The 24,358-nt window shown below is 40.8% G+C and overlaps 1 long non-coding RNA gene and 1 pseudogene across 1 annotated transcript in view; both read left to right on the top strand.

Annotated features, from left to right (window-relative positions):
* The window catches only part of LOC123571205 (uncharacterized), a 166,608-nt gene that overhangs the window by 70,917 nt on the left and 71,333 nt on the right, over positions 1-24,358 (top strand). The gene's annotated exons all lie outside the window — the stretch shown is intronic.
* LOC102130104 (X-ray repair cross-complementing protein 6-like) lies at positions 7,353-20,840 on the top strand (annotated as a pseudogene).

Raw genomic sequence — 24,358 nt, 5'->3', positions numbered from 1 at the left:
TCTTTTACTTGTGACGTGAGCTTGTTAACTTGAGATCTTTCTTTCTTTTTGATGTGATCATTTAGTGCTGTAAATTTCCCTCTTAATACTGCTTTAGCTGAATCCTCTTGTTTTATCTGTTCTCAATAGTTTCAAATAATTTGTTGATTTCTGCCTCAAATTCATCATTTACCCAGAAGTCATTCATGAACAGATTATTCAATTTCCATGTAATAGTATTTTGAGTGAATTTCTTAGTCTTGACTTCTTTTTTAAAATCTGTTCTTCATTATTATTATTTATTTTTTCCATAGGTTATTAGGGTACATGTGGTGTTTGGTTACATGAGTAAGTTCTTTAGTCGTGATTTGTGAGATTTTGGTGCACCCATCACCCAAACAGTATACAGGACACCCTATTTGTAGTATTTTATTCCTCTCCCCCCCACCCTTCCCCCCAAGTCCCCAAAGTCCATTTTATCATTCTTATGCATCTGCATTCTCATAGCTTAGCTCTCACATATCAGTGAGAACATACAATGTTTGGTTCTCAATTCATGAGTTACTTCACTTGTAATAATAGTCTCCAGTCTCATCCATGTCACTGCAGATGCCATTAATTCATTCCTTTTTATGGCTGAGTAGTATTCCATCATATATATATATGTGATGGAATATATATATATATACAGTTTCTTTATCCACGCATTGATTGATGGGCATTTGGGTTGGTTCCACTACTTAGCAATTGTGAATTGTGCTGCTATAAGCATGTGTGTGCAAGTATCTTTTTTGTATAATGACTTCTTTTCCTCTGGGTAGATACCCAGTAGTGGGATTCCTGGATCAAATAGTAGTTCTAATTTCAGTTGTTTAAGGAATCTCTACACTGTTTTCCGTAGTCGTTTGTACTAGTTTACATTCCTACCAGTAGTGTAGAAGTGTTCCCTGATCACCACGTGCACACCAACATCTACTTTTTAAAAGTTTTTTTGATTGTGGCCATTCTTGCAGGAGTAAGTGATATCACATTGTGGTTTTGATTTGCATTTCCCTGATCATTAGTGGTGCTAAGCATTTTTTCATATACTTGTTGGCAATCTACAAATGCAACACAATCTCCATCAAAATACCACCATCATTATTCACAGAATTAGAAAAAAACAATTCTAAAATTCATGTGGAACCAAAAAAGAGCCCGCACAGCCAAAGCAAATCTAAGCAAAGAGAACAAATCTAGAGGCATCACACTGCCTGATTTCAAAGTAAGCTATAAGGCCGTAGTCATCAAAACAGCATGGTACTGGTATAAAAATAGGCACATAGACCAATGGAACAGTATAGAGAAAACAGAAATAAACCCAAATACCTACAGCCAACTGATCTTTGACAAAGCAAACAAAAAATAAAGTGGGGAAGCAATCCCCTTTTCAACAAATGGTGCTGGGATAATTGACTAACCATATGTGGGAGAATGAAACTGGATCCTCATCTCTCACCTTATACAAAAATCAATTCAAGTTGGATTAAAGACTTAAATCTAAGACCTGAAACTATAAAAATGCTTGAAGATAACATTGGAAAACCCCTTCTAGGTATTGACTTAGGCAAGGATTTCATGACCAAGGACCCAAAAACAAATGCAATAAAAACAAAGATAAATAGCTAGGACTTAATTGGACTAAAGAGTGTTTGCATGGCAAAAGGAACAATCAGCAGAGTAAACAGGCAACCCACAGAGTGGGAGAAAATCTTCACAATCTGTACATCTGACAAAGGACTAATATCCAGAATCTACAATGAACTAAAATCAGCAAGAATAACAACAATTCATCAAAATTGGGCTAAGGATATGAATAGACAGTTCTCAAAAGAAGAAATACAAATGGCCAACAAACATATGAAAAAATGCTTAGTCTTGATTTCTAATTTGATTGTGCTGTGGTCCATGAGACTGTTTGTTATGACTTCAGTACTTATGCATTTGCTGAAAAGTGTTTTACTTCTGATAGTTTCATCAATTTTAGAGTATGTTCCATTTGGCGATGAGACGAATGTATGTTCTGTTGTTTTTAGGTGGAGTTCTTTAGATATCTGTGAGGTCCATTTGATCCAGTGTGAGTTCAGGTCCTGAATATCTTTGTTAATTTTCTGTCTCCATGATCTGTCTAATATTGTCAATGAAGAGTTAAAATTTCTCACCCCTATAACATTGGAGTCTGTCTCTTTAAAGGTCTCTAAGAACTTGCTTTATGAATCTGAGTGCTCCTGCGTTGGGTGCATATATATTTATAATAGTTAGATCTTCTTGTTGAATTGAACGCCTTAAAATTATGTAATACCTTTTTTTCTCTTTTTAAATCTTTGTTGGTTTAAAGTCTGTTTTGTAAGAAACTAGGATTACAACCCCTTCTTTTTTCTGTTTTTTATTTGCTTGGCAGATTTTTCTCTGTTCCTTTATTTTGAGCCTATTTGAGTCATTGCATGTGAGATGAATCTTTTGAAGACAGCAGGTTGGGTTGTGGTTCTTTATTGAGCTCACCATACTGTGTATTTTAATTGGGGCATTTAGCCCATTTACGTTTAAAGTTAGTATTGATATGCGTGGATTTGATCTTATCATCATGATGTTAGCTGGTTATTTTGCAGACTTGTTTATGTCGTAGCTTTATAGTGTCACTGGTCTGTGTACTTACGTGTGTTTTTGTAGTGGCTGGTAATGGTCCTTACCATATTTGGTACTTCCTTCAGGAGCTCTTGTAAGGCAGATCTGGTGGTAATAAATTCGCTCAGAATTTGCTTGTCTGAAAAGGGTTTTACTTCTCCTTTGCTTATGACACTTAGTTTGGCCAAATATAAAATTCTGTGTTGAAATTTCTTTTCCTTAAGAATGTTGAATATTGTCGCCAATCACTTCTGGTTTGTAAGGTTTTAGCTGAGAGATCTATTGTTAGTCGGATGGGCTTCCATTTTTAGGTGACCAGACCTTTTTCTCTAGCTGCCTTTAAAATTTTTTCTTTCATTTTGACGTTGGCAAATCTGATGATTTTGTGTCTTGGGAATGATCTAGTGGAATATATTACTGGGGTTCACTGCATTTTCTGAATTTGAATGTTGACCTCACTAGCTAGGTTGGGGAATTTCGTATGGGTGATATCCTGAAATACGTTTTCCAGATTGGTTCCATTCTCTCCATCTCTTTCAGGTATACCAATCAGTCATAGATTCAGTCTCTTTAAATAATTTCATATTTCTCTGTGGTTTTGTTCATTCCTTTTCATTCTTTTTTTTCTCTGTTCTCGTCTGGCTGTCTCGTTTCAGAAGGGCAATATGCAAGCTCAGAGATTCTTTCCTCCACTTTGTCTATTCTGCTATCAATACTTGTGATTGCATTATGAAATTATTGTAGCATGTTTTTTAGCTCTATCAGGTCAGTTGTGTCCTTCTCTATACTGGCTCTTTTGTCCATCAGCTTCTGCAATGTTTTCTCATGATTTTTAATTTCCTTGTATTGGGTTACAATGTACTCCAGTAACTCAGTGAACTTTGTTCCAATTTGTATTCTGACTACTACTTTTATCCTTTCAGCCATCTCAGCATAAGCCCAGTTGCGAACCCTTCCTGGAGATCCCTTCCTGGAGAAATGTGGTCATTTGGAGGAAAGAAGGCACTCTGGCTTTTTGAGTTTTCAGTATTCTTGTGCTGATTCTTTCTCATCTTTGTGGGCTTATCTACCCTCAATCTTCGTGATTGCTGAACTTTGGAAATTTTTTTTCCTTTTATTCTATTTGATGACCTTGAGAGTTTGATTGTGGTATAAGGTGGATTCAGCCAACTTATTCATTTCTGGAAGATTTTAGGGGGCCAACATTCAGCTCCCAACTCCTGGACTTTGTGCTCTAACTCTGGGGGACTTGTATTGGGCCCTGACTCTTTTCTCTGGCTCCTCAAGTTTTGGTGTCTACTGCGCTGGGGGGACTGAGATGTGGCAGCAGCAGTAGAGTGCCAGCAGATGCAGGGGTGCCTCCCTGCGGACGTTAATCACAGTGGCAGAATCAAGGCAGTTAGCAGAAAATAGGGCAGGAGGGGGTCTCCTGCTGGAGACTGTGTGCACTGTTGCAATGGAGGTGGTGTTGGCTTGAAGTAGGGTGCTGTCCAGCGTAGGTCTTGGTGCCTTCTCTGTGCCCTGCAAGCAGGAGGGATGATTCAGGGTGTGGGAGGATTCCCTGTTCTCCGCACGGCATTAGTGCAAGGGCAGGATGCTGTCGGGTAGGTTTTGCTGGCTCTGTGTCTAACAAGGCTCTGTCTGCAATGTTGGTTGTTGGGGGTTAGGGGGACATACTGCACTCCTGCGTGCTCGTGGGGCAAATAAAATAAATCTTGTTCATGCAGGCATGTGCCAGCAAAGTGATGTGGGGGGTTGCTGTGGGCTTGGGGAAGCTGCAGTATGGAGAGGTAGTATGCAGTCTGGTGCGTGGCCATAGGGGCTGCCTCACTGGAGCTCTCCACCAGTCAGGCATGAACCACTGGTACAGAAGCTATGAGGTGGACCCCCAGGCACACAAGACTGCCCTGTAAGCAGACATGGCCAGGCTGGAGCCTTGGAAGAGGCTAGCAGACCAAGGAGTGCTCAGGTTGGACCAGCTCCATCTGATGTGCATGACCACCATGTGGACATCATGTCCAACAGTTCCCTTAGAACTAAAATCTGTTATGGAAGCAAGTTGAACCTAGAGGGATAGCCATGCTCCACTACAGATGCTCCCTCTTGGTTCTGCATCAGCTGGCTTGCTGCCTCTACCACTTTGCTCCTCTCCTGAGGACTCCACCTGAGAGAGATGTGGGTCAGCAATTGTTCAGAGCAATCAGCCCAGGATGGAGAGTCTGTGCTGTGGGCCCAAAGCCAGGGGTTTTCTGCCTGATGATGAGCAGTGGGGGATGTTTGAGACTCATGGCAGATGGACTAACCTCCTCTCCTTGGGGCAATTGCAACTTGTTGGAGATGTGGGTAAGACACTTAGGGTCTTTGCTTCTTCGTTAGTCTGAGGGTAGTAAGGACAGTTCCACTGCAGAGACAGTGGCAAAGAGGCTGTCAGTTGCCCCTGGAGGCTCTGTCCAGGGAGTCGCCAAGTAGCTATTAGCTTCATATCTCTAGTAGGGGTGTGGCTAGAGGCCCAGGCCTGGAAGACCTGCCCAGTGAGGAGGTATGAGAGGGCCCCCATGTAAGAGTCTGGCCACTTTTCTGTAGGGCTTCGGTGGTATACTGGGGGTCTGCTCCATTCCCTAGTCTCCTGGGATTTTCCAGTACCTGGAGGTATCACCAGTGAAGACTACAAAATGGCAAAATGGCAGCCTGCTCTTCCCTGTGGGTGCTCTGTCCCAGGAAGGCACGGGTGTTGCTGGCCTGAACGCACCTGTAAGAGGTGGCAGAGGACCGCAGTTGGGAGGTCTCACCCAATCAGGAGGAACAGAGTTTAGGAACTGCTTAAAAAATTAGTCTGGCCACATTTTTGTAGAGCAGCTGTGCTGTGGTTGGGATTCACTTAGCTCCTGAGACACTCCAAAGCCAAAGGCTGGAACAGCTAAGTCACCAAAACAGCAATGATGGTGGCCCGACCCTCTCCCTGGTAGCTCCAACCCAAGGAGGTCTAAAACCTCTGTCAGCCAGAGACCACCGATGGGGGTTGCTGAAGACCGCTGTTGGGAGAGTCCACTCGGTGAGGAGAAATGGGATCAGAGACCTGCTTTAAAAGCAGTCTGGCCATATTTCTATAGGGCAGCTGTGCTGTTCTGGATAATGCTTCCACCCTCAGTTGGCTTGGGCTCTCCAAAGCCTGAAAGCTGGAACAACTAAGTCATCCAAACAGCTCACAGGGCGCTCTCTGACTCTCCTCTGAGTACTCTGTCCCAGAGAGTTTTCAAATCTCTGTAGACTGGAGAAAACTAGTGGAGGTGGCTAAAGGCCCCGGTTGGGAGGCTCCACCCGGTGATGAGGAATGGAATCAGGGATGCACTTAAAGAAGCAGTCTGGCCACATTTCAGTAGAGCAGCTGTGCTGTGCTGGAGGATTCTTTCCATCCCTGGTCAGCTTGGAGTCACCAAAGCCTGAAGGCCATAACAGCTAAGTCGTCCAAACAGCAAAGACCCCAGCCCACCACTCACCCTGGGAGCTCCATCCCATGGAGGCACAATACTGCTATCTGTAGCTGACTGGAATTCCAGACGGGTGGGTCTTATTCGGTGAGGTGCTATGGAAGTGGTACCCATAGACCATTGCTGCTTGACCTTCTGGATTCAGCCTCTTTCCTAGGGATATGTATGGGGGTCTAACCTCCCACTTTGCCCTTTTCCAGAGTTGCAGTTACTTTTGCTGGGAAGCCTGGAATGCAAGAGCATCTAAAACTTCCAGATCTCTGTGCATGCCTGAGCGGCTGCTCTGCCAAAACTCCACATAGCTCTGGGTGGCAGACTAAAGGCCCCGGTGGAGTGGGTTCACAAAGAGATCTCTTGATCTGAGGGTTGCAAAGATCTGTGGGAGAAGCATGCATTCTTGGGGACACACATTCATTCACCACTTCCCTGGGTGGGGAGGTTCCTTTGGGTCCCTGTCACTCCCAGGTGGGCCATCATCCTGCGGTGCTTTTCTCTATTCTCCATGGGTCAAGCTCTTTCTTTGATTAGTCCCCATGTATGTACCTGGATGATTCCGTTGAAGTTGCTATATTTACTTGCCCCTTCCACTCTTCTCTGTGAGAGCCACACACACTAGCTGCTTTTAGTCGGCCATCTTAGCCACCTCTCTTGTTAATTGTTTTCTGGTTGTTTTGTAGATCCTTTGTTCCTTTCTTCCTCTCTTGCTCTCTTTCTTTGTGATTAGGTGATTTTCTCTAGTTGTATGCTTTGATTTCTTGTCCTTTATTTATAAACTTTATTTTAACCTTCATACTAAATTTATAAATAATTTATGCACCACCTTTACAGTATTAGACTCTTCTGAATTTGACCTTGTACTGACTTTTTACTAGTGAGTTTTACACTTTCACATGTTTTAGTGTTACTATTTAGCATTCTCTTAAAATTAAACTTGAAGAATTCTCTTCAGCATTTGTTGAAAAACAGGTCTGGTGGTGATGATATCCTTCAGCTTTTGTTTGGGAAACTGTTTATTTCTCCTTTATTTCTGAAGAACAGCTTTTCCAGAGAAAGTATTTTTGTTGGCAGGGTTTTTTTTCTTCATCATTTTGAATATATCATCTCTCACTCTCTTGTTCTGCAAGGTTTCTGCTATGAAATCCACTGTGGGTTACCTCCCTGTGCCAAAGTGAGCAGTAGCCAACACATCAGGGTGGGAGTCTTATTACAAAACTGAGGGTGATGAAGAAGCAACAGAAGAAGAGGACCTTGAAGCAAGTGGAGACTAGAAATATTCAGGAAGAGATAGTTTAATTTTTTTTGGTTGATACCTCCAGGGCTATGTTTACATCTCAGAGTGAAGATGAGTTGACTCCTTTTGACATGAGCATCTAGTGTATCCAAAGTGTGTACATGAGTAAGATCATAAGCAGTGATCAAGATCTCTATGATACCGAAAAAGACAAAAATTCAGTGAATTTTAAAAACATTCACATCTTACAGGAGTTGGATAATCCAGGTGCAAAACAAATTCTAAAGCTTGACCAGTTTAAGGGGCAGCAGGGACAAAAATGTTTCCAAGGCCTGATGGGCCATGGATCTGACTACTCATTCAGTGAAGTTCTGTGGGTCTGTGCCAAACTCTTTAGTGATGTCCAGTTCAAGATGAGTCATAAGAAAATCATGCTGTTCACCAACGAAGACAACCCCCGTGGCAATGACAGTGTTAAGGCCTGCCAGGCCAGTACCAAAGCCGATGATCTCCGAGATATAGGCATCTTCTTTGACTTGATGCACCTGAAGAAACTTGGGGGCTTTAACATATCCTTGTTCTACAGAGATATCATCAGCATAGCAAAGAATGAGGACTTCATCCTTTGAGGAATCCAATTCACTTTGAGAAATCCAGCAAGCTAGAAGACTTGTTGCAGAAGGTTCGTGCCAAGGAGGCCAGGAAATGAGCACTCAGCAGGTTAAAGCTGAAGCTCAACAAAGACATAGTGATCTCTGTGGGCATTTATAATCTGGTCCAGAAGGCTCTCAAGCCTCCTCCAATAAAACTCTATCGGAAAACAAATGAACCAGTGAAAACCAAGTACCAGACATTTAATATAAATACCGGTAATTTGCTTCTGCCTAGCGATACCAAGAGGCCTCAGATCTATGGGAGTCATCAGATTATACTGGAGAAAGAGGAAACAGAAGAGCTAAAATGGTTTGATGAACCAGCTTTGATGCTCATGGTTTTCAAGCCCTTGGTAATGCTGAAGAAGCACCATTACCTGAGGCCCTCCTTGTTCACGTACCCTGAGGAGTCGCTGGTGAATGGGAGTTCAACCCTGTTCAGTGCTCTGCTCATCGAGTGTCTGGAGAAGGTGGTCATAGCATTGTGCAGATACACACCCTGCAGGAACATCCCCCCTTATTTTGTGGCTTTGGTGTCACAGGAAGAGGAGTTGGATGACCAGAAAATTCAGGTGACTACTCCAGGTTTCCAGCTAGTCTTTTTACCCTTTGCTGATAATTAAAGGAAGGTGCCCTTTACTGAAAAAGTCATGGCAACCCCAGAGCAGGTGGGCAAGATGAAGGCTATCGTTCAGAAGCTCTGCTTCACATACAGAAGTGACAGCTTTGAGAACCCCGTGCTGCAGCAGCACTTCACGAACCTGGAGCCCTTTACCTTGTATTTGATGGAGGCTGAACAAGCAGTGGACCTTACATTACCCAAGGTTGAAGAAATGAATAAAATACTGGGCTCCATGGTGAATGAGTTTAAGGAACTTGGCTACTCAGCAGATTATAATCCTGAAGGGAAAATTACCAAGAGAAAACGCAATAATGAAGTTTCCAGAAGCAAAAGGCCCAAGCGGAGTATTCAGAAGACGAGCTGAAGACCCACATCAGCAAGGGCACATTGGGAAACTTCACTGGGCCTATAATGAAAGAGGCCTGACTGAAGTACTGGCTGAAGAAGCAGGAGCTGCTGGAAGTCCTCACCAAGCACTTCCAGGACTGTCCAGAGGCCACGCCTCCGGCCACCCTTCCACACTGTGACCAGGCTGTCTGGCCTTGTTCTCAGCCAGTTAAAACATGTTTCTCCTGAGATAGGAAGAGTCTGCCCAACAGAAATCGAGGGACTTTACGTTTATGAGGCTTTCTGTTGTCATGGTGATGGTGTAGCCCTCCCACTTTGCTGTTCCTTACTCTACTGCCAGAATAAAGAGCTCCAGCTTTGTGCTATTAAAAAAAAAAATTGTTAGCTTTATTGGAATTTCCTCATACATCGTATGTTTCTTTTCTTGTGCTGTTTCTAGAATCTTTTCTTTGAATTTGATATTTCATAGTTCGATTCTTTTGATTTTGTTTTTTTCTTGTTTGGTTTGAATATAATTGGAAACTTTTGACCTTCCTGTACCTGGATATGTACATCTTTCTACAGATTTGGAAAGTTTTCTACTATTACTTCTTTAAACACATTTTCTGACCCATTCTCTGTCTCTCCTTTTTATTTTAGTCCTGTAATCTGAACATTTGCTCTTGTTGTTGTATTATAAGTCTCATAAGCTTTCCTAATTTGTTTTTATCCTTTTTTTCTCCTCTGATTATGTATCTTCAAATAACCTGTGTTCAGGTTCACAGACTTTTTCTTTTGCTTGAACAGTTCTACTGTTGACACTCTATCACATTTTTCATTTTGTTCTTTTTATTTCTGGCTTGAGAATTTGTTTGATTTTTAAAATAATTTCAATCTCTCTGTTGAATTTGTAATTTTGATCATTTATTGTTTTCCTGTTTTGTTGAATTGTTCCTCTGTATTTTCTTGAAGTTCACTGAGCTTCCTTAAAACAATTATTTTGATCATGTTGTCAGGCAGTTTATACATCTCCATTTCATTTGGGTTGGTTATTGGCACTTTATTTTGTTCATTTGGTAATATAGTTTCCCTGACTTTTTCTGATCCTTGTGGTCCTGCACTGGTATCTGCACATTTTAAAAAGTTGGAACTTTTTCAGTCTTTGCAGATGGACATCATCTGGGAAAGTCATTCACCAATCAGCACATCCAGAGATTCTGGGAAGGCTGTATGGTGGGGTCTGTGGGTGGACTGACTGTTGAAGTATTTGGACGGTCTGGGCTGATACCTGAGTCAGAGGTAGGCAGTTATTGTGCCTGCATCCACAGGATTGGACATGGAGCCTGAATTCTCTAGGTTGGTCCTGTTGATTGAGTCCATGGTGGGTGATCCTGGAGCCTGGGTCTGTGAGGGAATGCCTGAAACCTGGGTTCAGTGAGATGGGCCTGAAGTTGGAGTTTGCAGGGATAGGCCTTGGTTCTGGGTCCATAGGGGGCTTGTCTGTAGCATGGCTTGTCTGTAGCATGTGGCTGAGTCTTCTGCCTGAGTCTGAGGGAGCTGGTCTGAAGCCTGAGTCTACAGGGGCTGGTCTTTTGCTGGGGCAAGCCTTGAGCTTGAGTCCATGGCAGTAGGCCTGGGCCCTGGGTCCATGGGGTGGTCTGGAGCCTACTTTTGCAGGGGGGGACTGGAGTCAATCTGTGGAGGCTGGCTTGGCACAAAGGTCTACTGGAATGGGCCTGGATCCTGGATTCACTGGAGCCTGGGACTACTAGGACTAGCCGAGGGCCTGCAGCCTGCCTGGTGCTTGGGAAGTCATGGGGCCTGGGTTTGTGGGGGCTTGTCTGGATCCTGGCATCATTGGTGGTGATCCAGTTCCCAGCACCATGAGGACTGGCCTGGATCCTGAAGCTGTGGAGACTGGCCTGGGACCTTGTTATGTGAGATCTGGCCTGGAGGCTATGTGTGGGTGCTGGCCTAGAACCTCAGCCCACAGGGATGAGAACATGGACCTATGGGGACTACTCTAGAGACTTGGTATGGATGTGGTGGTCTGGAGGTTAGATCTTCAAGGGCTAACCTGGATCCTTGGGATACTGGGGCCAAACTGGAACCTGAGTCCACAGGGGTGGTTTTGGAGCTTGGCTTTTGAAGAGGCTGGCCTAGCACTGCAATTTATTGGAATGAGCTTGCACCTTGGGTCGGTTGAAGCATGGGGACACAGGAGATGACCTGAAGAGTGGTGTTGCAGGGACTGGCCTGGCTCTAGGCAAACCTAGAGCCTCTGTCTGCAGGCGTTGGACTGATGTCTGAGGTCAGGGGTGCTTACATGGTGCTGGGGTGGGTCTGAAGCTCAAGGCCGTGTATTCCAACCTGACTCTGGGCTGGTCTGGAGCCTGTGGCTGCAGGGGCTAGCCTGGTTCTGAGTGGGCCTAGAGCCTGTATACAAAGGAACTGATGGGGAGGCTAAATTCACAGGTGCCAGCCTGATATCTAGGGCTGTGGGGGCCTTCCATGATGCTGGAATAGATATAAACTCTGAAATCACAGGGGCTGGCTGAGTGCTGGGGCTGGTCTGAAGCTGAGGGCTGCTAGGGTTGGCCTGGTAGTGGGGCGGGCCTAGAAGTTCAGCTCATGGATACTGGACTAGAGTCTGGGGCCATGAGGTCCTGGCACTGGGTTTTACTGTGGTGAGTCTTATATTAGAGTCTGAGGCAAAGTCCAATGCTCACTTCCTTCTTTCAAGAGGAGGGTGTCTCTAGCCTTGATGTGCTACCTGGGGTTGCGGAAGGGGTTATAATGATAATGCAAACTGTTGTTCCTATTATCTTGAATATGTTTTTCTTATTTCTTTACTATTCCCAGATGCTGTAATCTCTCACCTGGTTCCCTTAGCTCTTTGGAAGTTATTTTTGCATTTGTATGATTGTTTACACTGATGGTTTTGTGGGGAGACAAGTGATCGAATGTCCTTTTCGGCCATCTTGCCAACATCTGCTTCCAGATTCATTTCTAAACTTTAGAATTAACAAATGCAATATTCTTTTTTTCTCAAAGTCAAGGAATGAGTCATAAAAGACTATTTACACCATCTCTCTTGTGCATGCTCTCATTCTTCGCTCTGCTTGACTCCCTGGCTAAAGTGGAAGATATTATAATCCCATCTTTTTGCTTGATGTGTGCTCTGTTTTCACATCTGATGTTGGTTGATGTAATTGGAGAAGAGCTGTGTGATGATTTAAAGTGTTGATGCCTTGATTGAACCATCTTAAGGAAAAAAAGAGAGAGAAAAAAACAGACATAGGACACTCCTGAAGAAAATAATCATTATAAAGGCTTGCAAATTTGGGAATTATAGTTTTGTGGTTCAACTCACAGATTTGGCCATCTTGCCCTCAAGAATGAGAGCTAACATCTCTTAACCACCCACAAGTTAATGCTGAGAATTCTCTCATGTAATTCCTGAATAGCGTTCAAATCTGTTGGGTTTTGAAAGGTATAATTAAAACTTATTATTCTCTTTTTCTTTGTCTACCAGCTGTCAGATTACAGGAAGAAAGAAAACAAGATTTTTTTTTTTTGCATTTAACCAGTGAAAATATTTGCTAGATTTAGATACAAATTTTCCCTTTATATATTAAGAAAAATTTTCATAGCTCTTTAAAGGGATGATTGATTTACAGCTAGATAAAATTTTAAACATTTAAGCTGAGAAGATTTTCAATGATACCATTTTCTACAAATGAATTTTTATGAATTAGCAAAGCTTGAAATTGGGGTGGAAACCTGTGAGATAGTTCTCACCCCTTTGCCATCAGGCCTAATATGTACCTATGTTAGCATATCATTATTACCACTTCATGTCCTTTTTATTTCTCCACGTTGTAAAACTCTTCTTTTGGAATTTTTGAATTTTTCCCCACTGATTGTGAGACGTTAGAGATTTTGAAATGATTCAGTCTTACTGATTAATATTTTATTTTTAAATTTCTCCTACCAAAATGACAGGTTTAGTTTCCCTTTAGAAAATGACTGTCTTATAAACATTATACATGCAAAATGTTGCTTAATTAACCAACATTTATTGAGAATCAGATAATTTTAAAAGTTTCCTACTTGGGGGAGTGGGTCATGGAGAACCTCTGCTAGGGCAATGCAGAAGGGAAATGTGGAGTCAGAGAAACCACACAGAGTCCCTACTGGGACACCACCTTGTGGAGCTGAGAGAAGAGGCTACCGTCCTCCAGATGCTAGAATGATAGATCCACCAACAGCTTGCATCGTGCACCTGAAAATGTCACAGACACTCAATGTCAACCCATGAAAGCAGCCGGGAGGGAGGTTATACCCAACAATGCCACAGGGGTGGAGCTGCCCAAAACGATGAGAACCCACCTCTTATATCAGTGTGACCTGGATGTGAGACATGGACTCAAAGGAGAGCATTTTGGAGCTTTAGGATTTGACTGCCCCACTAGATTTTGGACTTGCATGGGGCCTGTAACCCCTTTGTTTTGGCCAATTTCTCCAATTTGGAATGGCTCTATTTACCCAATGCCTGTACTGCATTGTATTTAGGAAGTAACTAACTTGCTTTTGATTTTGCAGGCTCGTAGGCAGAAGGGAATTGCCTTGCGTCGGATGAAACTTTGGACTGTGAACTTTTGAGTTAATGCTGAAATAAGGATTTGAGGGACTGTGGGGAAGACGTGATTGTTTTGAAATGTGAGGGCATGAGATTTGGGAGGGGGGCAGAGGTGAAATGATATGGTTTGGTTGTGTCCTCAACCAAATCTCATGTTTAATTTCCATGTGTTGTGGGAGGAACACAGTGGGAGGTAACTCAGTCATGGGGGCAGGTCTTTCCCATGCTGTTCTTGTGATAGTGAATACATCTCTCAAGATCTGATGGTTTTAAAAAGGGGAGTTTCCCTGCACAAACTCTCTTCTCATGTCTGCCACCTGTGCGAGACATGCCTTTTACCTTCTGCCATGATTGTGAGGACTCCCCAGCCACGTGGAACTGTTAAGTCCATAAACCTTTCTTTTGTAAATTGCCCAGTCTCAGATACGTCTTTAGCAGCAGCATGAAAACGGACTAATACAGGCTTGATGCCCACCAACACCATATATTAATGCATGCTCTAATATTTACTCTTCTTATTACCCTACCTTTTCCCCTTGCCCTTGCTATCCTGAAGTTGTACATTCCAATACTGTTAGTAGCATAGAGCACTTGCCTCAGACTTTACTTTCTGGGAACCCAGGCTAAGAAAGGGTATTGAAACAAAAACAATCAGACCTAATTTTTCTAAAAGTGCAGCAATCTTACACAGACTTCTAATTTTCCTGTAAATTAGATGAACATCTGTGGTGGTAATCAGGGTTGTTCATAACTATTCCAGACCTTATCATTCTCAGCACATGGTAGGATTGCACTTTTCAGTCCCCTTGAAGTTAAGCATGGCCATGTGACTGATTGTAGCTAATGAAATGTGAGCAGAACCAACATGTGTCTTTTCAAGGCAAACACTTTAATAGCCAGTGCATAATCTTCACATTTCCTTCCCTCTGTTACACTGTTGAAACAGAGTCTCTGTCAGCGTGGGTTCCTGAATGATTCCAAAAAGCAGAGCCTCCTTCTGACCTGTGTTGTATACATAGCATGAGCAAAAAATAAAACCTTTATTGTCTTAGGCCACAGAGCTTTGAGGTTTATTATTCCCCTCACTGTTCTTGTTTACTGATATAGCATCTTCCTTTCCCACACTAGAGGAGACCATACATCACATATAGAAATTTGATACCTTATTTTCTATGGCTCTATTTAAAAACACTGCTATTGTGATTCATGGTGAATTCTTTTCACCAGCTTGGGAAATTACTAGAATAAGCTACTCAAACCATTTCCATGGATGTCTCAAACAAAGAATACTGGAATATTGCTGGCATGAATGAATATTTTCTCAATCACTCTGAAATAGGCTTCTAAATTACTCTGTATTCCTCGACAAATTATTGACATTAAAGCCTCCATTAAAAGTAAAACCCAAAATTAGATTGTTTTTGGGCATGTCTTGATTTTCAATGCAAGAAAACTTACATGATAAAAGCACATGTAATAAAAAACAATTTCTTTGGGAGATGAAACTGTCAGATAGATCTCATGATTGCATTCAGATGAATGAAAGTCATTTATGCTGACAATGAAATGAATAAAAAGTTGCCTTCAGTGGGAGAATTAGTCCCACTTAAAATCTTATAGAAGGCTCAAATAATTTGAAATAAGATTTAATATCTTAATTTAGCAAAACACTTGTCTTACCTCATATTCATTGGTGCTGGTATTTATTTTTGACCCACATATAATTAATCAGATTAAGACTTTTTCTCTTTTGGCTTCCTCTGTCCTCCTTTGTCACCACTATTTAGCCTCCAAGTAGTTCAAAAGTACCCTACCACTTTCTTAAAAGAAAGTAATAACAAACACTTTCATAGTACTTACTATGCTCCAGGCAGTATTTTAACCACACTTGAATACTCACAATAACCCTGTGAATTAGATATTAATATTATCTCCCTCCCCATTTTATAGTCATAGAAACTAAGGCTCAGAAATTTTGAGTCTCTGGTATAAAGTAGTCACATAGTTACTGTTTTAGTCCATTTAGTATTGTTTTCAAGGATTACCTGAGGTTGGGTAATTTATAAAGAAAATAACTTTATTTGGCTCATGTTGTGTATGCTGTACAAGAAGCATGGTGCCAGCATCTGCTTGGCTTCTGTTGAGGGACTCAGGCTGCTTCTACTTATGGCAGATGACAAAGTGGGGTCAACTGTGCAGAGATCACATGGTGAGATAGGAAGCAAGAGAAAGAGAGTGGAGGTGCCAGGCTCTTTTTAACAACCAGCTCTCACGGGAACTAATAGAGCAAGAACTCACTCATTACTTTGAGGACGACATCAAGCCATTCATGAGGAATCCACCCACATGACCCAAACAGCTCCAATTAGGCCTCATCTCCATCAATGGGGATTACATTTCAGTGTGAGATATCGTGGGGTGGATGAATATCCAAACTATAGCATTTATTAAGTGAATAAGCCAGATGTGAAACTCAGACAATATGTTCTGTAACCATACTTATCATCCGTCCTCTAAGGGTTTTAATGTAAAAGCCAGAAGTAGCACAGCATGTTATCAAAGTGAGAAATCAATTTATTCCTGGGAATGCAAACTAAAAACCTTAATGGCCACGCATGTAGTGTGCCTGTGGAAAGTCTGGTACAGGTAGTAGGGACCAATGAGACCTGTGGTGAATGCTAGACTAAATGTCCTGCCTAAGTTTAGTCAAAAGAAATGTAATTTTCAACCTCAGCTTTGTCTTCCAAATTTCATCTAATGAATGCCCATATTGTTGTCTTCAAGTGTACTCAGTCTACTTAGAGAGGAGAATCGAAGGCCGCAATTCTGCAATCTTCTGGTTCTATTCCTTTAGGGTGACCTAATGATAGAAACTGGAGTTCGAATCTGTCAATAGTAGTTTTACCACAGAAAAAATTTTAACCCCATCTGGTTAGTGTGTTTGTGTGTGCACGTGCACATGCATGCACTAGTTTACAGATCAGAAGCAAGTTATTTTTCCTTTGTATCTGTATATGTGTGTTTCTGATTCCTCTTGCCTGTAATGAAAGTTAACAATTGGAGTCACAGTAATTGCATTTTTTATAGTTGAATGGAATTTTAATTAATGATTCTTAGTCACTCACAGGTGGCTGCTAGAACATTGATTAGCATTTTTTGTCTTTCCCTTTTGTCTCTCTGTAAAGTTTTCTCCAATTCATTTGGGAAATGGGACCATACATTATTCATTCTTAAGTATACTAATTTGATCAACCTTTTTAGATAATCCTGGGTCAATTGAAATTTGATTTATGGGGCAACTGCCTATAGAAAGTCACACAAAGGTGTCTGATTGCGATTTTCCCCATTGTTATATCAATGGGCCAAAACCCCATTGGAAAAGGTCAATCCCTAGAGGCGAGGAGGATGTTAAGCACCTGTGCTCATTTACTCCAAAATATAGTGCCAATCCATGTAGTTTAGCAACTGGACAGGCTTATTTCTCATAGGTCAAAGCACGTCGTCACTTAGTAATAGCTTTTGGTTACTACTGATCTGGCTTGGACTTGAACAAATGACTCAGTTTAATGACTCTCTCTCCTATCATCTATTTGTGTGTCTTTTGTCTTCTGTAGAAAAACAACTCAGCACACTTCCGTTCAATTTTACGTCGTATTTATTTACTAACATACTCCTTATATAAAAATCTCCCAAGTAAGAGTTGCTGAACGTTTTTTTATATTGCATATTGACTAAGAGGACTTTTTTGTTTTGTTTTGTTTTGCTCAAGTCATTCAGTAGTTTAACACAGCCTGGAAAACACAACTAAGATTGGTTTTTATTTTTGGTTTTGTTTTCAGACAGGATCTCACTCTGTCACCCAGGCTGGAGTGCAGTGGTGCAATCATATCTCACTGCAATCTTGAACTCCTGGGTTCAGACAATCATCCTACTTCAGCCTCCCAAGTAGCTAAGACCACAGTAGCACAGCACCATGTCTGGCTAATTTTTAAAAATTTTTTGTAGAGATAGGGTCTCACTATGTCATTCAGGCTTCTCTTGAACTCCTGGCCTCATGTGATCGATCCTCCCCCTTAGCCTCCTAAAGTGCTGAAAGTACAGGTGAGAGCTACTGTGCCCAGCCTAGAGTTGGTTTTAATTGTGATACCCTATGTTTCATAGCAAAAGCTAATCCTGTACCAAATGGATTAGAAAACATTAAAAATATTTTGTATGGACTGGGCGCGGTGGCTCACGCCTGTAATCCCAGCACGTTGGGAGGCCGAGGTGGGTGGATCACGAGATCAGGAGATCGAGATCATCCTGGCTAACATGGTGAAACCTCGTCTCCAGTAAAAATAGAAAAAAATTAACCGGGTGCGATGGCGGGTGCCTGTAGCCCCAGCTACTCGGGAGGCTGAGGCAGGAGAATGGCGTGAACCCGGGAGGCGGATCTTGCAGTGATCTAGATCGCGCCACTGCACTGCAGCGTGGGTGACATAGCAAGACTCTGTCTCAAAAAAAAAAAAAAAAAATTTGTATGAATGTTTTCTCTTTGGAGCACCTCAAGGCATGAATGTAAATGTAAATCTTGTAGAATAACAGCAATTTCTGCCAAAACAGTGCATCCGTTCTTGACATGTCTTCCCTCACAGAGGGATGGTGTGTTATAGACTGTCAAATACAATTATCCAGAACAATGTAATCATTGGCAGTTGGATTATATGATAATTTCTGGAGCAAATTTTATTTTTTCTTACCATTTGAACCCTAATTTACAGATCTTAGGGAGCCAATAGTATGAACCTATCAATCATCCATGGAGACAAACAAGAAACTTCTGCTTTCAGATTAGTTTTTACTGTAATTCAATTGTTACCTTAGGTAATTTTCAACTGATTATTTAATTTTAGTTAAAAAATACTGAATTCAATACACCTATTCATAGATTTGGTTTTCTGTTATCTCAAGGACAATTAAGAAGTGTTAGCAAGAATAGGAAATCATGAAAATCACTTGCACAGATGAAGTAATTGTGATAAACAAAAGTCTCAGACACTCTCCAGCATCACTTGGTAACTGAGTGACACCATGAAAGCTAACTGAGTGCCAACATCTCGGTTTCTAGCACTATCCCGTCTACTTACTCCCTCTGTTACAACTACGATATTTCATCAATATTTTGAGGAACTGGATAATAAAAGATTTCCTTAATGATTAAATTTAGTTTTCTAATGGCCATGGCTTCCTTTTTAAAGGACTAAAGCAATAATTAGAATAAGAATCAGCTGTTCAAGAAGACTTGCAAACATATTAAAGAACTGTTCCACTGTAAGTGACTTTAAGAACAAACATTGACTCACCAATGTAAGAGGGATATAAAAAAATGAAGATTAAGAGACTATAAATTGAAATATGAATGTGTTTGAAAAAGTAAACATATGAAAAAACATTAAAGGAGTTGGAATTACTTGATCAGAGGTTCAAAAATTATGAGATATGGTTTATGAAGTTTGTAAGAACAAAATGGTTCATTTTAAAAATGATGATCATATAATGAGCTTTGTTTTACTGAATACTTGAAAGGCACAGAAATTTAGAATTAAGGGAGAAAAATACTAGATTATACTAATAAGAATATACTGACATCCCATAGTGTGGTATGCAGAATTCTAAGACAGCTTCCCCGATTTTTTCCCTCTGGTGTTTGTGAACTGTGTAATTTCCTCCCCTTGAGTGTATGTGAAACCTGTGAATTTGATAAGACAGAATTTTCTTTATTATGTTACATTACATGGCAAACGGGATTTTGCATAAGTAATTAAGGTCTCAATTTAGTTGACCTTATGATATAAAAATGATTCTAATGAGCTTGACTTCATCATATGAGCCCTTTAAATCTGAGCTTAGAAGTCAGACTGAGGAAGTCAGAGATTTGAAGCATGAAAAATATTTGGTGCACTGTTGATGGCTTGAAGAAAGAAGGGGCCATGTGGCAAGGAATGTGGGTGACCTCTAGGAGCTGAAAGTGGCCCCTGAATGATAGCCAATAAAGAAATGAAGATCTTAATCCTACACACACAAGGACCAAAACTGCCAATAAGAAGAATGAGATTGGTAGAAGAGTTTTCCTCACAGTCTCCAAATAAGAACTCAGCTTGGCCAACACATGAATTTCAGCCTGTGGTATCCTGAACCGAGTACCTGAAATCATATTCCGGTGGATTTTTGATCTACGGAAACTATGAAATAATAAGATTTGTGCTGTTTTAAGTTGCTCATTTTGAGAGAATTTATTATGCAGAAATAGAAAATGAATACACAGAGTATGTAGTGGTGAAATTACTTAAAATACACATAAAAATGCATACCATATAATCTACTAGTAGTGAAAAAAGACAAACATCTACCAAATTAGTTGAAAAAAAATGGCTACAATTGTTTTATTATGGGAAATCATAGCATATCCCTCTGGTGACGTTTATGAGGTGGATGAATAGACATCCATCTGTTTGCATCAGTTGGAGCAAAGTTTGTCTGAGAGTTAGAGCTGGAATTAGGTCCTTTCAACAATATTACTCTAAAAATTAGTTTGCAGAATTTATATTGACCACAAATAAAATCTCTAGGATTATATATTTCTTCTTGAGTAAAATTTGTCTCTGCTAGTTGTTCTCCATTTGACCTTCAGATTCATTCTTCACTCATCTCTGTCACACTCTGTGCCTTGGGAGGCTGACCCCGAATAACTGTCCTTTCAGATCCCTTATTCTCCAGTTTCTATGGGCTTCAGTCAATGGGGGTCAAAAAGAGATTGGAAAATGGAGGTAGGGTGAAGCTGAGGCAGGGAGGGAGAAGGGAAGAAATGCCTCTACTTCACTTTACTTTCACCTTCCAAACCCTTGTAATTGAAACTCTTTTCCTGTGACCTAAAAGTGCTACTAATGTCCCACCATTATTGGAGTTGAGGTGCCCCAGTATTTGTTATTTGTTCCCTTATTCCTGCCCACACCCTTAGAAGTAATACACTCATTAAAGTATGTTTATTTAAACCATCTGAATGAATTCTGTCCCCTACCAGGATCCTGAATGGAACACCATCCAGGCCAATTATCAGCTGACTGATTTTTGTGTTTTCAAAAATTGTACTTGGCTGTTCTTTGAAGGCCGATACGTTAAAACACATCAAGATGCTGAGTTTTGGTTTCCAGTGCTGCATCATCAGGCGGCGGCAGCAAAGATGGTTGGAGATTGATGTTTCTAGATTTGAGTTGGCAAGCTACTCTTCAAAAAGACTGCTTATTTTTGAAACTGTAAGCTGGGAATGCTTATTCCCAGCTCTGATTTTTTTTTCTATGTAGAAAGTTGTACTAGTCATATCATTCCTGACTTTTCCTCTAACTCATTCCTCTGCTAGACACATTTAATTAGTAAATATGAAACCAATAAATTGAGCAAAGTTTATTCAGGTTCTGCTTTTTCCTAGTTAGTTGGCCTTCCTGCAAAGTGGATGCATTCTCATCCGCTCCCATGTGGGGACACTTCTCCCAGTCCTCTGCTGTTAAGATTGGGTGGCAAGAGCAAAGTAATTCTGAAGTTAAACACTAAGAAGCTGTTTAATTTTTAAACTAAGCCATATTCTATAAAATAGCTTTTACAGGAAATTAAGGTGCTGAAGAAGTATGCTATTTATTTGGACTACTCATGAACCCCAATAGTTCCTTTGCCCGATCACGGGCACCAGATAAAGCTTCCTAGCCCAAATGGTCTTTTATATTTTTTTCCTTTAAGTCCCCTTCAGAATGATCAGATATGTCTATTTGATGAGCTATATGTGTAGATAATAGCAAGAGAGGACTTCTTACATGCTTTTAAAACAATGATTTTTCTATAAAATAGATCTTTCATAAATAACAAAGATGTGAAGTTTAGTTAATAAATCTAAAGCAATGACCCATTAAATCAAGGAGTAAAGAAATACAAAGATAATTAAGTAGCTTTCATTCTAAATTGTAAAAAGCACATTTTAAACAAATCACAATTAGGTTTTCAAATGACAATAAGTAGCAATTTCACAACAGGAAGTTAGAGGCCTGGCAGGCAGCAGAAAAAATGGGGAAAAAGTATTGAGGAAGGGGATCCTTCTTTTCTTTTTTTTTTTTTTAATTAAATTTTAAGTTCTAGGGTACATGTGCACAATGTGCAGGTTTGTTACATATGTATACATGTGCCATGTTGGTGTGCTGCACCCATTAACTCGTCATTTACATTAGGTATATCTCCTAATGCTATCCCTCCCCCCACCCCTCCCCACAATAGGATCCGGTGTGTGATGATCCCCTTCCTGTGTCCAAGTGATCTCATTGTTCACTTCCCACCTATGAGTGAGAACATGCGGTATTTGGTTTCCCGTTCTTGCGATAGTTTGCTGAGAATGATGGTTTCCAGCGGCATCCATGTCCCTACAAAGGACACGAACTCATCCTTTTTTATGGCTGCGTAGTATTCCATGGTGTATATGTGCCACATTTTCTTCATCCAGTCTGTCACTGATGGACATTTGGGTTGATTTCAAGTCTTTGCTATTGTGAATAGTGCTGCAATAAACATACGTGTGCATGTGTCTTTATAGCAGCATGACTTATAATCCTTTGGGTATATCCCCAGTAGTGGGATGGCTGAGTCAAATGGTATTTCTGGTTCTAGATCCATGAGGAATTGCCACACTGTTTTCCACAATGGTTGAACTAGTTTACAGTCCCACCAACAGTGTAAAAGTGTTCCTATTTTTCCACATCCTCTCCAGCACCTGTTGTTTCCTGATTTTTAATGATTGCCATTCTAACTGGTGTGAGATGGTATCTCATTGTGGTTTTGATTTGCATTTCTCTGATGGCGAGTGATGAGCATTTTTTCATGTGTCTGTTGGTTGTATGAATGTCTTCTTTTGAGAACTGTCTGTTCATATCCTTTGCCCACTTTTCGATGTTTTTTTTTTTTTTTTTCTTGTAAATTTGAGTTCTTTATAGGTTCTGGATATTAGGGCTTTGTCAGATGAGTAGACTGCAAAAATTTTCTCCCATTCTGTAGGTTGCCTGTTCACTCTGATGGTAGTTTCCTTTGCTGTGCAGAAGCTCTTTAGTTTAATGAGATCCCATTTGTCAATTTTGGCTTTTGTTGCCATTGCTTTTGGTGTTTTAGACATGAAGTCCTTGCCCATACCTATGTCCTGAATGGTATTACCTAGGTTTTCTTCTAGGGTTTTTATGGTTTTAGCTCTAACATTTAAGTCTCTAATCCATCTTGAATTAGTTTTCATATAAGGAGTAAGGAAAGGATCCAGTTTCAGCTTTCTACTTATGGCTAGCCAGTATTCCTAGCACCATTTATTAAATAGGGAATCCTTTCCCCATTTCTTGTTTCTCTCAGGTTTGTCAAAGATCAGATGGCTGTAGATGTGTGGTATTATTTCTGAGGGCTCTGTTCTGTTCCATTGGTCTATATCTCTGTTTTGGTACCAGTACCATGCTGTTTTGGTTACTGTAGCCTTGTAGTATAGTTTGAAGTCAGGTAGCATGATGCCTCCAGCTTTATTCTTTTGGCTTAGGATTGTCTTGGCAATGCAGGCTCTTTTTTGGTTCCATATGAACTTTAAAGCAGTTTTTTCCAATTCTGTGAAGAAAGTCATTGGTAGCTTAATGGGAATGGCATTGAATCTATAAATTACCTTGGGCAGTATGGCCATTTTCACAATATTGATTCTTCCTATCCATGAGCATGGTATGTTCTTCCATTTGTTTGTGTCCTCTTTTATTTCACTGAGCAGTGGTTTGTAGTTTTCCTTGAAGAGGTCCTTGACATCCCTTGTAAGTTGAATTCCTAGGAATTTTATTCTCTTTGAAGCTATTGTGAATGGGAGTTCATTCATGATTTGGCTCTCTGTTTGTCTGTTACTGGTATATAAGAATGCTTGTGATTTTTGCACATTGATTTTGTATCCTGAGACTTTGCTGAAGTTGCTTATCAGCTTAAGGAGATTTTGGGCTGAGATGATGGGGTTTTCTAAATATACAATCATGTCATCTGCAAACAGGGACAATTTGACTTCTTTTCCTACCTGAATACCCTTGATTTATTTCTTTCGCCTGATTGCCCTAACCAGAACTTCCAACACTATGTTGAATAGGAGTGGTGAGAGAGGACATCCCTGTCTTGTGCCAGTTTTCAAAGGGAATGCTTCCAGTTTTTGCCCATTCAGTATGATATAGGCTGTGGGTTTGTCATAAATGGCTCTTATTATTTTGAGATACGTTTCATCAATACCGAATTTATTGAGAGTTTTTAGCATGAAGGACTGTTGAATTTTGTCAAAGGCCTTTTCTGCATCTGTTGAGATAATCATGTGGTTTTTGTCTTTGGTTCTGTTTATATGCTGGATTACATTTATTGATTTGCATATGTTGAACCAGCCTTGCATCCCAGGGATGAAGCCCACTTGATCTTGGTGGATAAGCTTTTTGATGTGTTGCTGGATTCGGTTTGCCAGTATTTTATTGAGGATTTTTGCATCGATGTTCATCAGGGATATTGGTCTAAAATTCTCTTTTTTTGTTGTATCTCTGTCAGGCTTTCGTATCAGGATGATGTTGGCCTCATAAAATGAGTTAGGGAGGATTCCCTCTTTTTCTATTGATTGGAATAGTTTCAAAAGGAATGGTACCAACTCCTCCTTGTACCTCTGGTAGAATTCGGCTGTGAATCCGTCTGGTCCTG

The sequence above is a fragment of the Macaca fascicularis genome, chromosome X, assembly GCF_037993035.2.
Source record: "Macaca fascicularis isolate 582-1 chromosome X, T2T-MFA8v1.1".
Lineage (NCBI taxonomy): Eukaryota > Metazoa > Chordata > Mammalia > Primates > Cercopithecidae > Macaca > Macaca fascicularis.
This window is presented reverse-complemented; position numbering and strand designations above follow the sequence as displayed.